Source organism: Ips typographus, linkage group LG16, assembly GCF_016097725.1.
Source record: "Ips typographus isolate SLU linkage group LG16, UJ_Ityp_2.0, whole genome shotgun sequence".
NCBI classification, from domain to species: Eukaryota; Metazoa; Arthropoda; class Insecta; order Coleoptera; family Curculionidae; genus Ips; species Ips typographus.
Window position 1 is genome coordinate 7343105 of NC_138437.1, and position 16941 is coordinate 7360045.

Below are 16941 nucleotides of genomic sequence, written 5' to 3' on the forward strand. Positions count from 1 at the left end.
TTTTAATAATAATTACCGTGCTGGGCAAGGCTTGAAATAAAATACAAACGACCCACTTAATTAAAACGATTACGACAGAAAAAGGTTTACTTTAACAAATCAGAAGCGGATAGAAACCGTAGTAAATATTCAAAAAGAATGCTTTCGGTATGCGTAGTTATTTCACAGACTCAAAAAAAGACTCTTAAACACCTATTTGTTTTCGAGGCATTAGTTTTCCAAACAGGTATACCGAATGCCCTGATTAGCAGTACCTGTTTTGTGTTCATCGACGGTCGTCGATTTCATTTCAGTTCGTGGTACTTTCTTAGTCGGTACCAGGCCCGATATGCGACTTTGTCTCTCCCATGTCAGTTTTCTTTCTTGAACCGGTCTAAACGGCAAAACGCCAACTGTTTCTTCTTTAACAACGTTGCCGGCATGCGATACGATATACTCTCCTATGGGTGCTCCGTTAATACTCATTCGTTCTTTTCAAAAGTCATATTTTTCTGATCAAGACAGACATTTTAATTAACAGTTTTCCCCAACGAGCGTATTTTGAATCCGCAGCTTACTCGCTGATATATAGAGGGGGCTAATTAATTCTGGCTACAGATGAATCGGTACCAATACTACTTTGGGTGATATTGTTTATATCCCGTTATATTTCATCGTACTGACCCGTATTTATCTCGAAACAGAATCGAGACAGTTCATTTCATACAATTCGAGAATAATGCTTTCTCTTGATATCGCTTCGGTCGGTTAAATGAGCTCGTGGATTTGTCTTGGAGGAGCGATACCAATTAGCTTCACTGGCACCGGGAAATGGATATTTGGCTTAATTAAGAAAATTATTATTCGGACGTGTTCCACATGATAAATATATACATCTTCGGAATTACACTATGCTATTCTGTACAATACTAGGTGGGATACCTAGACAACGGAGCGTAATTTAATGGAACGTCGATGACTAGTTTGTGTTAGCCAGGATACATTTTATGAAAAAGGGCGTTAAGATTCCAAAGATAAATGTGAAAGTTTCACTTCGTCGGCTTACTCCGTGTAATTAAGAATAATTTTATTACACTTAAAAATGGAAGCCGCGGCAACATTCCGACCGTTACCATCGTTTCCGTATGAAGCCCACCGGTCGGAAACGTTTCACATGTTGCCAATTTTCCTAAACGCAATTTAATCTAGTAAAAACCCTTTTTCTGTATATAACCCAGATTACTATTCCGTACATTGTTTGTTCTGCTTTTTGTACTTATATGCAATTTACTGAATTATTTGCATTGAGACTCCAGATCCATAAAACCTTTTAATGCAATACATCTAGTTGCCATTTTAAATCGTTTCCATGGAAACTGCAGTTAACTTGACGTACGTAATCTCAGTACCATGAAAATAAATAGGCGAATCTAACTATATTCAATGGCTAGTCTCTTGGCGTCACGGGAGGCGTGAATAATGCATACTGATGCTAGTGTATAGTATCATTTTTTTTACAGGAATGCAGTCCCTATTTGATAACGAGACCGCAAATTTCAATAATTTATACTCCGGCTTGCTGAAGTTTGAATATATTCGGAGACATTTTTTGATAAATCATCCAACTCTGAAAGACCAACTATCAGAACGGCCATTAGAAGTCGGTGTAAACCTAAAATTAACGTTGAAATTTCCATAAATACATTAGTAGCTGCCTATAACATATAACGTTCGCAATTTCATACACAAGATTCAGGGCTCCGATAACGCCTCTAAAAGTAATAAGCCGGATGAAAAAATATTAATCGAGGGAAAAATAACCATGAACATTAGTTGTGTGTTAAAGGGCGTTAGCTATTATCCCTCTCTTGTTTTCCATCAAAATAGGGTTAATTCAAGGCAAAGTTAATAAGTAATTAAACAAATAAAATAAATTTGATCAAAAAACATGTACGGTTATTGTTAAACTTAATTTTGAGGTTATAAACTCAACGATGTTAATCCATTAGCCGATCAGAGCTCATCCTAGTAATGCCAACTTGAAGTCATTAAAAGACTAAACTGGTCATACCAACCGTTTTTCTCCAGACCTTTAATTTGATGACCCTCGTATAATTGTTTGTTCGCTTTAATTGATGCTAAAACTTTATCCAAGTTTTCAATTTAAGGGCATTCTTCAGCATCACTGAGAATTAACATTTTGAAGAATTTTTGTTTGCTCTGTTAAGTTTGTTTTCAAACTGTACATACAGGGTGTTCCAAATTGGACTGAACACAGTGTCAAAAATGTATGTGTGTTAGATACAAAGTAAGTTAAATTAAGCCAAAGTCGCACAATTAGACTAGACGATAAACGATTGACTCTTTCTACAACATGGCAAAATATATTACACACACGAGAATTGGAGAGCTAAAATATGTAACTGCATGACGTGGTAAACGTATGATGTACGTAATTGTAAAATTATATAAAATTTACTTTACAGGGTTGTCCATTTACTAAATTAGAGCAAAAAATGTCCAAAAAATCGGACAGTTAGATTGTTTTTTATATTTATTTATGTAATTAATTTGCGTAGTTTCAGAAACCATTCTGAAATGCATTTTCACAAAATCTGGCTATCACTAACAATTAAAGTAATTTTCTATCAATATTTTCAAAATAAAATACTGAAAAATAAAGATTGAATAAAAGGCTGATTTGATTTGTTATTTATTGTTTTAGAAATTTTGGTTTATAACTAATAAATTGGATGAAGTAAAACTTTTCTGTCAAAGTGATTCTTGTCCCAAATAAGTTCCAATCTTATAACTTTATCATGACTGAGCATTTTCAGCTTTTTGTCAGTGCAAATCTGAAGATAGTATTATTTAAACGATTTGTAATTTACATTTAAAAACTGACAGTTGTCAAAGTAACTGTCATAAAACTCGCGAAACTATAAGACAACTGTGTGAAACTGTAATTCTTGCAAATTCTAGGCAAGTTTTGACAGTTTTGACATTAGTGGCAGATGTCATGTGGTTTTTAGAGGATAATTTAGCTTGGCACTCTTGACAGTCACGTGATCACTGTCATAAATCTCAGAAACACGTTTTGTATCGAATACTACAAGAAAACTTTTCTAAACCCTGAATTTTACAACTATTGAGCACAGTTTTACTGTCAGAGATCAAATTGCTTGTCAAACACACTTAAAGTGAGAAAATTACTGTTTAGAGCACATTTTTGGAGCCTCATTAAATCCAATAACATAAAAAAAACTGGTACAGTCAGGGAGAAAAGCGGTGTCAAAATTTAAACTGCCCCTAACACAGTTTGAAAGAATAATTAGAGACAAAATGGCTAGTAAGACCCAGTTGGAGTGGGAAAAATGACTGTTTTAAGCACATTTTTGGAATCCTCATTAAATTTCCTATCCAATAACCTAAAAAACACTACAAAAGTTGGTACAGTCAGGGAAAAAAGCGGTGTTAAAGTTTGAACTACCAGAAACACAGTTTAAAAGAACAATCAGAGACAAAGCCGCTAGTAAAACCCACTTAGAGTGAGAAATTGACTGTTTTAACCACATTTTTGAAATCCTCATAAAATTTCCTATCCAATAACAAGAAAAACCACTACAAAATTTGGTACAGTCAGGGAGAAAAGTAGTGTCAAAGTTTAAACTGCCACTAACACAGTTTGAAAAGACAGTCAGAGACAAACTCGTTGGTAAAGCCCACTTGGAGTGAGGAATTGACTGTTTTAACCACTATTTTGAAATCCTTATTAAATTTCCTATTCAATAACCTAAAAAACACTATAAAATTTGGTACAGTCAAGGAAAAAAGCGGTGTCAAAGTTTGAAGAACTACCAGAAACACAGTTTGAAAGAACAATCAGAGACAAAATCGCTAGTAAAACCGACTTGGAGTGAGAAATTGACTCTTTTAAGCACATTTTTGGAATCCTCATTAAATTTCCTATCCAATAACATGAAAAAGAAAAGTTAGATACAAAGTGAGTTAAATTAAGGCACAATTAGACTAGACGATAAACGATTGACCCTTTCTACAACATGGCAAAATTGGAGAGCTAAAATATGTAACTGTCTTCCAGTCGACTTTGGTACAGGGTGACCCAACTTATTAACTAATCACATTTACAGATTGGAAAAAAATAGAACTTTATTAATCAATTAAACATTTCAAGTCATAAAAGTTTTGCAGATGGTAATGGAAAATGATCATAAAACGGTTTTTATTACCTTTCATAATTACAATTAAAAGAAACGTGAAATTAAATGTGACTTTGAGCAAGAAGAATTTTTTTCCACGCGGCTTTTACCTTGAAAGTGCGAAAAGCTTTTATTCGTTCGGATTAAGGTTTAAAAACAAAGTTTGTATATTTACATTGCAAATAAAATAAATAATCATGTTCCGTGTTGGAAGAACCCAATTTCGAGTGAATTAAATTTTCGATAAATTAATTCTCGTCAGGAACTTTCTTTAAGTGAAAAGTTTACTCGAGCGATTCGTCCTCTATCTCCTTAAAAATTATTCATCCCGTCCAAAGCAAAGCTAAACTTTTTTCATATTTTATGTCACCTTTTGTTGGAAAGACCGAAGTTGGAAGCTATCCGAACTCCGTTTTTTAAACATTATTCAACACTATCGCCATATAAATCTTATCGAAAAATGTGTAAAAGTCTGAATCAGGCGGTAAACAAACCCAGAAACCCATCAGAGTTGAAAACTATCTGAAATTGTTGTGCTTTCTCACTCTCTGCTCGAATAGATTTATATTCATACGTCATTCGCTAAGGGATTACTACCCTTCCATCTCAGCAATTAAAAGCGCAACGAAACAAACGGTGCAATCAAGCCTGTATCATTTTCACTATCGGTAAATCCACCCGACGAAGATCTTTTGTCCACATCCATCCATCCAAACCCTTCAAACAATTTAAAAAGGTCCATTTAACGTCGTCCTTTTTTAAGGCCAGATTGAGATTCTTTCACATAAAAGTAACCGTTTGAAGCACTGAATTGAAACAGCAGAACAAAGCGCCCAACGAGAAGCTTCCATCTAAATCTTGGTTTAGCTACTTTATAATATGAGAACATAATGCGTTTTTATTCTCACGCGCTGGTCAATCAAGTTTTTTTTACCTTGGTACGCAAAATACGCGAAAACCTATTACTCTTCGTTAATTGACATCGTCCCGGCTACAGTTTTAACTAACTGCGATGTCCACGTCAGGAAATTCTACTTTTGATTATAAAAGCATGAAATCTACATAACTAACTCGGTTAACAAGACAAGAGAAAGTTTGCCTTTCTCACCCATGCATAAAGGGTGGAAAAATTAATTCTCTGCTGCATATAACTTGTAATTTAATTTTCTAATGTCGGCACATCCACTAGTTAGAATATCATTGCCGTTTAAAAATTTCACTTCTCGTTTAGATTTAAATCGCCAATTTTCACTTTTTATTGGAAGAATTGATGGGATTGGCGAGTGTTTAGTATTTCAGGTCTAACAGTTGTAAATGAAAATTGGCAATTTTGGTCATATAAAACACGGTAACAACGGATTTCGATCGATAAACGAGAGTTCAGTTCGTGAATTAAACATGTCGGTTTTGTGGCTCACTGCATTAATTCGAATATGATATGAGGATATTGATACTTATTTATTGATAAGCTTAACACGCCGATTTTGGTTAATTAATTTAATATTTTATTGACAGTGTAATGTGAGTTTCAGTTTTTGTTATTTATACAGCACGAAAAATATAGTTATATTTTGAATTCAGCTTTAACAATATTCTTTAAATGCATTAATTAACTTTTATTAAGAATATTAGAAATAAAGATAAATTCAATTCGGAGTTTGCAGAGTGCAACAAAAAATAAGAAAAATAAAAGGAAATATGCTACTACGTAACTAACCTAAAAAACAAATAAACTTGTTAAAAATTTTCAACAGTTGTTTACTAAGTACTATCTTTCGAAAATAGCCCAAATGACCATAATTATTGTACCACCCATGGAAAGCTAAAACATAATTAAAAATCGCTTAATATGCCTGTAAACGTTTTCGTTCCTTTTTACTAAAAATATCATGTTTTCCCCACTTAATGATGGGTTAACATAAAGTATTATAATAGCGCAGCACTTATCTCACTATTATTTCTACTTCTACAATATTCAGGAGTAGGTAATAAATTACTAGCCTTCAATTCATCATCATAGTGTTATTAGGAAAGATTTACTGATTTGATTGTTTGGTTTTAAGGAATTAAATGTAGTTTCAATCAATCATACGTAAGATTCAAATTCACTCTCCAGTCATTTACACTAACTTTAAAATTATCTATTTTAATTTAACCAAAGAAGGCAACAACCAGGAAGTAAATGAATATTTGTGAAATTTACACCTGCTGCTTGTCTGAAAAGTTGAAAATGTTTACTCTTTATATTGATTACATCCCTCCCACCCCTTTTACTTAGGTATAAGAAATGCTTGTTTAGTTGCAGCTTTTTGCATGCAGACAAAATGGTTCTCTCAGCCAACAACCTAATAGGTATTGATAACTGGCATCAAGGCTTGTAATACTTTTGTTTTGGAAGAATTTGTTATTAATCGGATAACAAAATGTAAGCCAAATGGAAGTTGTGGATAATGTATTTTATTTTTGATGACAATTTGAAAAGTATCTTATGGATTATTTGGCCAATGTATATTGATAAAAATGTCAAAATCATTTATTTTCAGTGATTATCCTGGTTTATTTTTAATCATAATCGAGTTCATCCACTGTATTAAATACTAATTAATGTTTGTTGTGAGTAATTGAAGAATTAGTTGCACAATACGTCAGATTAATAAACTGAGTGTAATAATAATTCGATCCGTTTATTAAATGATTTAGTTGGAATTGAAACTAATAATAGACTAATTAACTTGCGTTTTAAACTGAATTTGGCGTTAACAGCATAGTTTGCAATATTCATAGGGTGAGGGAACAATTATGGTATTTGAATTTAGCTGATTTACGGATTGGTCAGAAGGAATGTCATTTCCGTAAAATGTTGCTAATCGATGTGTGTATGTGCAGCGTCTGTAAGTAAATATTGATGTTTTCGGTATAGATCACAATATTGGGTTGTGTTTTATTGAACCAACGTACAATGAACAACCAATATTCGGATTTGCAACCTCAACTGTTTAATTGCGGTCAATGTGATATTTGCACTAACGGGCGATTTTGGAAGAGAAAACGTGAATTGTAGGAATACGAACGAGTAGTAAAATAATAACGAAACGAATTAAAATGTGTCTATACGGTTTTTGCCACCCGATCGAATAACGTAACGGGCGGTGGATTCAAAACGTTTTCTTCACACAATGAATAGATAGGAACATTGCGCAACGTAACCCGATAAATAGTCGAGATTTTTTCGAAAGGTCGCCGCCATTCAATTAGTCACTGTGGATTTGTTTGCTCGAAAGGCCTTGGCATAATATGCCTAATAATTCCATAGGTATCAGTTTGCTACATACAGTGAATAAACAATAGATAATTATTCTTCTAGTATTTATAATACCTTCAGAAGGATTGCATGTTATAACCCATTGCGCTGATGACACAGGTTTAAATAAATATTGGTTTCATTGCCCAGACCATGAGGTCATGTAGTAGTTATTGTTAAAAAGCAAACGTTAAGCAACAATTATTTATAACCCATCTTGGTGAAGGTCTCGTAAAATAACGAAAAACACTTGCTTAATTGAAATCTGAAAGTTCTTTTTGCCATCTAACGTTAGTAATATACGGAAATCGCCGTGGTCACCCACTTGCCAGCTATGTAATACCGCAGTAATGCGATCCACCTATACCAGAAGAACGCATCAATCCCAAAGTTTTTATGCACCTTTTGTTCCGAGCTTTTCATTCGAATAAGTCACTAGTCCATGAATAATTTCCTTCCTTCTTACGCAAACTTCGAAACTTAACCGTATTTGCTCTGACTTAACGCGAACTTTTAATAAGACAATAAAATAAGCCACTTATAGGTTATATTTACAACTCTGGCATTCCATATAAAAGTTTAAAGACGAAACCGTAACCGACATTTTAATTAATTAGTAAAACTCGTTCTGGAGAAATATGCGAGGCTAATTTCGGTCTTAGTTTTGACGGCGGCAAAGAGACTTAGCAAAACTCTTGAGATTCCTGTGGAAGTTGTATTAAAAATGACCTGACTACTTCAAGCACGAGATATAAATTTATTTCGTCTAAACAGAGCCTCGTGGTAGCATAAAATACAAAAATGTAATAAGTGCAAAGGGAAGACTCGTTTTGATGATGTTTCTTGTGCTGCTTCCTACCTACTAGAAAATTATGTTTTAACTCTTCCAGCAATAAAAATCTGGTTTTATTCGACGTTCTGCTGTGACGAAACGCTCTTCTGTTAGTTCGGTGACATTTTTACGTTTGTGCGGCCTTGTTTGAATATGGAAAGGTTATTTACGATAACGTAAGGCCTAAGATCTCCTTTGTGCGTCCATTAACACTAAAAGCTTGGATATAAAATCTACAATAAAACTGTAAAAAGACGAATAGCGAGAAATTTACATCTTTATATGAGATAAAACATCTCAGTCATCGACTATTTACGGAATGTTTATTCGTCGCTAAAATTCCCAGATAACAGCTTAAAGTCGAAATTGACTTTTAATAAACCACTAGTAAGTAAGCCACGACATTACTTGCTTTAAAATTATTTAAATTTAATACTATTTAAATTATTAAACAAAGGTCGAAAATCATCATTGGCAGCCAAAAGTACTGAACTGAAACTGAGGATTTAAACCTGGAGACCAGCAGGACCCTTCAAAATTAATATAAAACTATCAGGATTAAAATTTGGACCGAACGAAGGGCGATTAATGTATTCATGGAAATTTCGATGCTAATTCCCTTTGGATATTGCTCTTAATGGATATAAAGTCGATCGGATTTGGAGGAAATCTTCGGAAAAGTCGTTTGCTCGGCTGCGCAAATTACAGAAGTTTTTAAAACTTAATCCCAACTTTATCTATGAGATGTGAACTTATTACCATAATACCTTATTTTTTCCATTCCATTCTTCTAACCACCGCAATCATTTAATTACCGAAGGCCTTTTAAACGTTATTTATATGACACCCTGCGTAATTTACTTCAATGTTATACAGGAAACACCATTTACCTTGAAATATATTAATTGCAACACCCTGCATATTTTCAACGAGCAAGCCATTCCGGTCGCACATACATCTATGAGAAGATATTATAATTATTGTCCTTTTATTAGATGTGGCTAAAATGTTTTTCTTTCGTGGAAAATTATGTTAGTGTACCGGGAGACCGAATAAAAGTTTTGTTTGATCTTTATAAATTTATATACAGTGCGTTTTTTTTAACGCGCAAGATAGGATTCTACGTGTTAAATTTTTAAGCTCCTGTTAGACCATGTTATTTTGGAAGTACAGGTCTAAAACTTGACGAGTGTGTTTTTAATACCCTGAAGCTTAAGTAAGTTTACCAAATTGGTCTAAAAAGTGATTAAAAACTGGCAAAAAACATTTTTTTTCGAAAGGATTTTATCGTTTCATACTCCCTGTATGCATTGTTGTTCTTTGTTGTTTTTGATACTGGCAGGGCAGGTAGTGTGACATATTTTGACTGCATCACGACCCGACATTTTTTGAACGTCAAAGGACATTTTATGATGATTTAAAGTGCTTTTTTTGTGCTTATTTTACCTAATTTAAGGTTCTTTTGTATAAATATGCCCTTTGCTGTGCATTGGAACCCTTATAGAGCAAAATAAAAGTTTGCCAAAATTGCACTTCTGACAAAAATTTAATTTTTCGACTTTTTGAAAAATCGTAGCTCTTTTATTTAAATTCGCAAAAATGGCCTCTCTAGCTCTTCACGTTACCGAGATATTGAATTTCAAAAAGTACCTAAAAAACCTCTCTAATACCCCCCCATTCTTTCAATTTTTTTGAAAAGTGAAAAATTTTAAAGTGCTTTTTTTGTGCTTATTTCACCTAATTTAAGGTTCTTTTGTATAAATATGCCCTTTGCTGTGCATTGGAACCCTTATAGAGCAAAATAAAAATTTGCTAAAATTGCACTTTTGACAAAAAGTTTGGAATACTGTTTGGCTTCAAAAGTGACCTCCACTTTGAACAATTCACTTATAAAAATACTTTGTTCTTAACTTCTTGATATAAAGTTAATGATCACCCTGTTTTACTTTCTACGCCAAATTGTACCTGCTACCTGCCGTGTCAGTATCAAAAACAACAAGCACCTATCATACATACGTATGGAAAGATAAAATCTTTTCGAAAATAGATTATTTTTTGCAAGTTTTTAATCACTTTTTAGGTCGAATTGGTAAACTTACGTAAGCTTCAGGGTACGAAACAGCCACCCATTAAGTTTTATACTTGTAGTTCCAAAATAACATGGTCTGACATGTGCTTAAAAATTTAACACGTGAAATCCTATGTTGAGCGTTAAAAAAAACGCACTGTAGATAATTTTTGAGTATCATTTTTTGTTTCCCAAAAACAGCTTCCTGTTTTATTTTGTTTGATCACTAAGAACGTATAAAGTACTAACCAGCCACTTCCGGTAATAACGGAAGTAGATATCATTTTTTTTTCCAGTTTGCCCTATAATACTCAGCAGACAAACTGTTAACACTAGATAATCGATCAAAAACTATTATAAGGTAAAACCTTTTTTTCTTAATCCGCTATAAAAGAAGTTTTAGCGACCCAGTAGAATACCTTAGGCATTGTTAATGCAATCCTTAGTGTTATTTTATGTGTTTTAGCTTCGATAACTATATTTTAAAATGATGCTTTAAAGCAATTTTATTTGGTCAGTTTAATACCTATCGGAGTTAAAGTAAGTGCTGTGGCCATAAACCAGTTCAGACTTAATAAATATGAGTAACGTATAAAAGCCTGGAAAATACTTTGTCAAATTCGAGATTTAAATTGCGGCTGTTTGAATAGAATGAAAGAACAAAAGAGAGGGTCTGGTGTTTAGATAACACTTTCAGAAGCGTAAACTTTAGCGCGTGTGTGTATATGATGCACTTTGTAAATTAGACATAAATTAAATCAGCGACACATAGGTAATTGGTGTGAAAGTGTCCACAGATCCGTATAATTCTGGATGCATTATCCGATTATGATGCTTAAATGCTTACTCAATGCTTTTATAAGCGTTTTGTCCCATATCTGGCGTCTGTGTCGACCGGATTATGCGCTTATGCTATTCATTTACACCCTTTCAATAAGCTTAGTATTATAGTGAAAATTGGAGCAGAAATGCAAACTACTTCCAAAGCTTGCGGTTGGAAACAATAAAGTAACTGTTTATTCGTCCCGTAAAGCGAAAACAACGAAGCAGTTCAAAAGCGGAACTGGGAAATTCTGATTGACATTAAATACGGTTTTTCTGGAAAGGCTCGTAAATACCAACCCCCTAAGAAAACATAATAGGAAATATATTAAAAGCAGCCAGCTCGGCGAGTACAATGCTCACGTTCTTAATAACCTCGGGATATTTAAAAATATGCGCCGAATAATCTCGAATAGTGGTTTCGATTCGTGGTGTCAAAAGGGCGATAAGAGAGGGAAAAAGAGGAAAAGGGGAAAACGAGCTCTGCCCTGCGACTATTAAACCCGTGGATGTGCATTGTGTCGTCGTTTTGAAGATGTATTCCTGCTGGAATCAACGCCGTCGACTTTTATTTCGGCATCAGGAAACGAAATATTTGTCTACGAACTGATAAGGAAGTTTTGCAAGAGTTGCTTTCAACTCAGGAGCGGAAACATTTTAACTTTAACGGTAGTTATTTGATACTTATTGGAATGGTCTCAAAGGTTTATTTATCACTTTTATTACGAGCCGTAATACAACCGTGTTTCTAGCTTTGATGTTGCAACGTCATTTCCAGGGCTTTACAAGATTACACGTGTTCCCAAATTGATAAACTCTAATTCGTGTTTTGTGAAAGTGACGAATTCACAAGATTCGACTGTAATATACATAAATCTTGTTATGGGGGTAATTTACAAAATAATCCTGAGCGAATTCAACAAAAGTTGAGTAGGACACGGCGTGTCACGCACGCACATATACAAGTATACTACCCCTCTTACAGATGAACAGAATAAATAAAAGCCAGGAATAAACATTTCGTGCTTATACAAAATAAAATTACCTCGACCGACGAAAAAAGGAATAAAACTGGGCAGAGTCACATTTTCATACGAGCAAAGGAACGGCTTCAGAGGCGGCAAATGACCAGATTAACACATGTTCGTGCTTTAGAATTGCTCCAATTTTTGTTTTTGATCGAGTTGTTCTCGCTAGCCACCACTTCAGACGTCTGTCCGGTTTTCAAAGTTCTGCTCGAGGCCATCGGCTACCTCACACTTTGCCGCTTGTATCATTACACACTTCTTGTTTTGTCTTTTTACCCCTTTTCTTAGACCACTTTAAGTCTCGAACTTCTAACTTCAACCGTAAACTAGCAAAGCGACATAACACTTTTAAACGTTTATATTCAGTTTAAACATTATTTATAATGAGGTAAAAACAACTTTATCCAGTACCCAGTACCGGCTGATGAACTCATCAGTAACCTTTGAAATCAAATTAGTCGAGCCTTTTGTACTTCTTTATTTACACGGGAGACTAAAATTCATTAAATACCATTCCAAAATGGTGTTTATGCATATGGAATGACCGCAATTTTAATATCAACATACAAAACAATAACAGCAAACTCAATTAAAATGAGATAAAACGAAAGCGAGAGAAAATTCTGAAGAAAACGCTCTTTTCATTACGAATAACATTCGTTATACAGGGTGATATTTCACTCACAAAACGGTTTAAATTAGCACAGTTGCAACATTTTTTGTGAACCACTCCGTGCATATCTATGGTACAGGAATTGGGATTAAACTTTATCCAATTTAGAAAAACTTTCTAAAAGTACCTGGAATTCAGTCAGGATGCTTGGAATTCCTGTTGGATAATTACTTGGAAGTATTTACAATTTCGAAATAATTAACTTGCTCCTGCTTTGTTTGTCATTTGTCACACTGAATTTTGGTTGTTGTAGGTTGAAAGGATTATCTGATTGCAAGCTACTTTAGGTGTACAAAAGTTCGCCATCAACCCAGTTTTTGTTAGAAAAATAAAAGGGGTTAATGGAAAAAACAAGGGGTAGAGACAAATCGATTTAATATAAGCACGTAGGCATAATGGACGTTTTACGGGCCAGAGCGTAGCACTTTGGACATCGCGTTATGCGCTCCAGTAACTCAAATCCGTATTTTCCGCAAAAAAGTGAATACGTGCCAAAATATTGCGCTTTAAGCCGGCTGGATTATATGGAATATTAAGGCGTTGGTAATGATAAACAGCTCACAGTTGGAAACAAGTCGAATAACTCTATGTAAGCTAGCAGATTTACAAGAAGTAAATTGATTTCGCGGACCTTCCTTGAATATATTAGGCAGGGAGATTAATTTTAAAATGATGCTAGAGTTGGGCTGGATTTGTTCGGGAAAGTTTTAGTTGACGCAACCCCAATAGAGAGCAATTTTGGGGAGTAGGAAATCCCCTCTCCGGGTTTTGGCATGATTCTCCCTTTCTGAGAGAGTCTAAGAGAATAATCGATTACCACTTTTGCAGTGTGAATTTTTAAAGATTTTTTAATGCGACGAAGCGGAACCATTATTCATAATGTGCGGAACGATTGGGATTAAAACTGTGAAGCCGCGCAGGCGATTAATGTATTCATGGCAATTTTAATGCTAATTCCCTTCAGATATAGCGTCTCTGGGGCATAGTCGCCTAGCTGGGTAAAGATTTCGTCGAAAGTTTTATGGACGGCCGCACAAATTAGAAAACTTTTTAAAATGCCTCGATCGAACAGAACACAAAAGAAACGAACCTAGTCCCGGGGGTTTCAATTATTGAAAAAATGCTCGATCGTTTTGTATAAAAAACGAAAATTACCATTAACCGTATTAAAAAGCGACGTCCTTGTAAATTAATCGAAACAAAGATGGCCTCATAATCAGTACTCGTTTGTTAATGACTGCCATACTAAGAATATCGCATCATATCAAATTACCGAAGAAGCTTGAGAAAAGCCGACAGGTGGTCTGCAGTATATCGCAACTTATGTAGTATTTTGGAAAAAAAGGGTTCTCTCTTTTCGTCTTCTCATTTCAGAATGTTTTTGTAATGTTTCTGTTTAATGTGCGGCACGATGAAAATCCCTCAACCCTCATTTATCAAAAAGTGTAAAAAGGGCTGTGAATACAGGCAGGAGTTTCAAAGTCCCGTCGATATTCTTAGGTGTGGTACTTGTTTTATTAAATGAAATTAATGACTCTTTACAAAAACGTGAACCTCCGCTTTCGAAAGATAATCGTTTTAAAGTTTATGTTCCTCCCCTTATAAAAAAAAACCGAGGCAACTTTGAAACGTTTCATAAAATCGCTTTAGCAGAATACAAAATCTTCTCTTTATTCCACCGGATTTAGACCTTAATTTATTTTCTTAAATCGCAGTCCAATATTTATTCGGAAAATTCTATTTTATAAAATTGACTCTCGCGGGTTTAAAAGAGGAAATCGTTTCCATCACTGTTATACAATTTCCTTAAGTTCGCGAATATACTCGTAGTCCTAATGAAATGTTTGACGTATTCGATTTTGATCGACAGTCTTTTCAGGAAATTGTCTTTTTTTTAGCCGTGAAATATTGCTCCGCGAAATACACAATTTAGAGGTTGAAAGACAAACAACGTAAACATTCCCACAGAAAGCGTATTTGCTTTTTGTAAAAGGTTTGCTTGCGTTTTACCTTAATTACGACGGCCAAAATTTCAAAATACTTTTGTTTTTCTGTTTATCCTGGCGACAGCTTTAGGGCTCGGTAATGAATATGAATAATTGTTTTAGGTCTAAACAGAATTAATCTTTAACAGTATTAAAACATTTTCCTTTCATTTCGGTTTTGGAGTTCCTATTTAATTCGCTGTTTGTTAGTCGAGTTATTTCGAAAAGGATTACGAATTTCCCACTCCGGAACTTTTCCAATATTCCCCAGCCACGGCTCGATATTTTTTGCTCCCTCAAAAAAAAAACGAAATGGACGTCGGAATGGCATGAATGATACAACTTTTTCGGTTTGAATGTTTAAATCCTTGTCCCATCTTTCTTTGACGTATCAAAGCGAGTTCTTTTTTTTCAAACTATCTCCTCTTCAGTTTTAATCTCCTGGCTTCGCTTGTCCAATCACTCCTGTCCTACCATACTCTAAAAGTTTAAAATTGTTTGCAGTTCCTAAAATCAATTGTTGATTGCGGCATTCCCGGAGGTTCTCGGTTTTCACCGATAAAACTCGTTATTCTGCACGATAAAACTATGGGTAATCCAATTGTCTCATAAACAACTATCAGTTTCTTCTAGCTAAAACTTTGCGCTTTCAGATAAAGCAGGAATTAATCGAGTTTATAGCTCGGATTGTCGTATAACGGCGTATACGGCTCAGTAATGTATTATTTTCATTAGAAATGTCGGAAGTTCAAATTTAACGGCGGAAAATCGTAAAAACTAACTTAACTTGTTTACCATGACTGTAGAACCATCAACATATTTGTTACTATGTTAATGCGAACCATAGAATAATAATCACTTTTTGACGTTAAAACACCCAGCGGATAATTAATAACTTTAAATGAATAGCTTCATGTAATAATATAATAAGCCAAAGTTTAGTATAATACATAGCGTAGTTTAAAAGTTAAAAGTCTCTATGAATTTAATTTCGACGGTAAATGCATTTTACTATTGCCTAATGGCTTTACAAATATTAATACTACGAAAAACTTTTTAACAACACGGTGTCCCAAAATGGTTAAGGATACAGGTGCGTGGAAAAATTCCACCTTAATACAATGTAACATTGATGTACAGGGTGCAATAAAAAGTAGACAATTTAATATTCTGTGCGCGCAATGTTTCAAAGTATCTTGAGAGCGTCAACCTATTCAAACACAATTTTTCTAAGAAGTGATCAATGTGGATACTTAAGTTAGTAGCAATAAAATAGATGACAGTTAGGTAACTAGCAGCTGTGAAAAATTATGTTTCACTAAGTTATTTACATATTATGAAATTGCAACGTTACATTTTATTTTTTGGTAGCTTAAAAAGTTGATTACCAAAGTAACGTAAACATTTTTAAATTAACAGAATAACTATGTTGAAATTAAGAGTGGTTATTTAAAGTGGTTTGAGGGTAGTACTTATCGTTACCTCAAATCATCAAAATTTTTAAATTTTCCACCCTGAATTTGACGATTACGTGTTACACTGTTGTTGCCGATTATAAAAAATTATACAGAATAAATACGTATATATGTATAGTTTCTATACATACAAATAATATATCATGGGTGTAGGGTACATTTACCCGTAGTGTGAAAGTAATAAAAAGTGAAAGAAACCAGCAAAATATCGATCGAAAGGGTTGCGTTTTGATAGTGAGGTGCGATTTAAATAATAAACAATTATTTATGAGGGTACGTGTAAAACATAAAACAAATCCCATATTAGGAGTGTAATAAGTTAGCGCAAATCTTGGCGATAAACGAAAGTGAATATTATATACTGCGATAGTGGATAATTGCGATTTCAAATCACGTAGCAGGACTTTCTCGGCAAATGGCGTAACTTCTCTAAAGATGTCATTGTTTATCTATCGAAGATTTTTGTGGTAACTTCGCAACCAAAACGATGAAATCGCAAAATTCTTTAAATTAAATCAAGATAATACGGTTGTGGCGGAAAATCCACATGAGAGCAAG

At 34.2% G+C, this 16941-nt stretch overlaps 1 protein-coding gene across 10 annotated transcripts in view; it reads right to left on the bottom strand.

The window, feature by feature from the left end:
* Positions 1-16941, bottom strand: part of Cirl (Calcium-independent receptor for alpha-latrotoxin) — a 62952-nt gene that overhangs the window by 16743 nt on the left and 29268 nt on the right. The window lies entirely within an intron of this gene.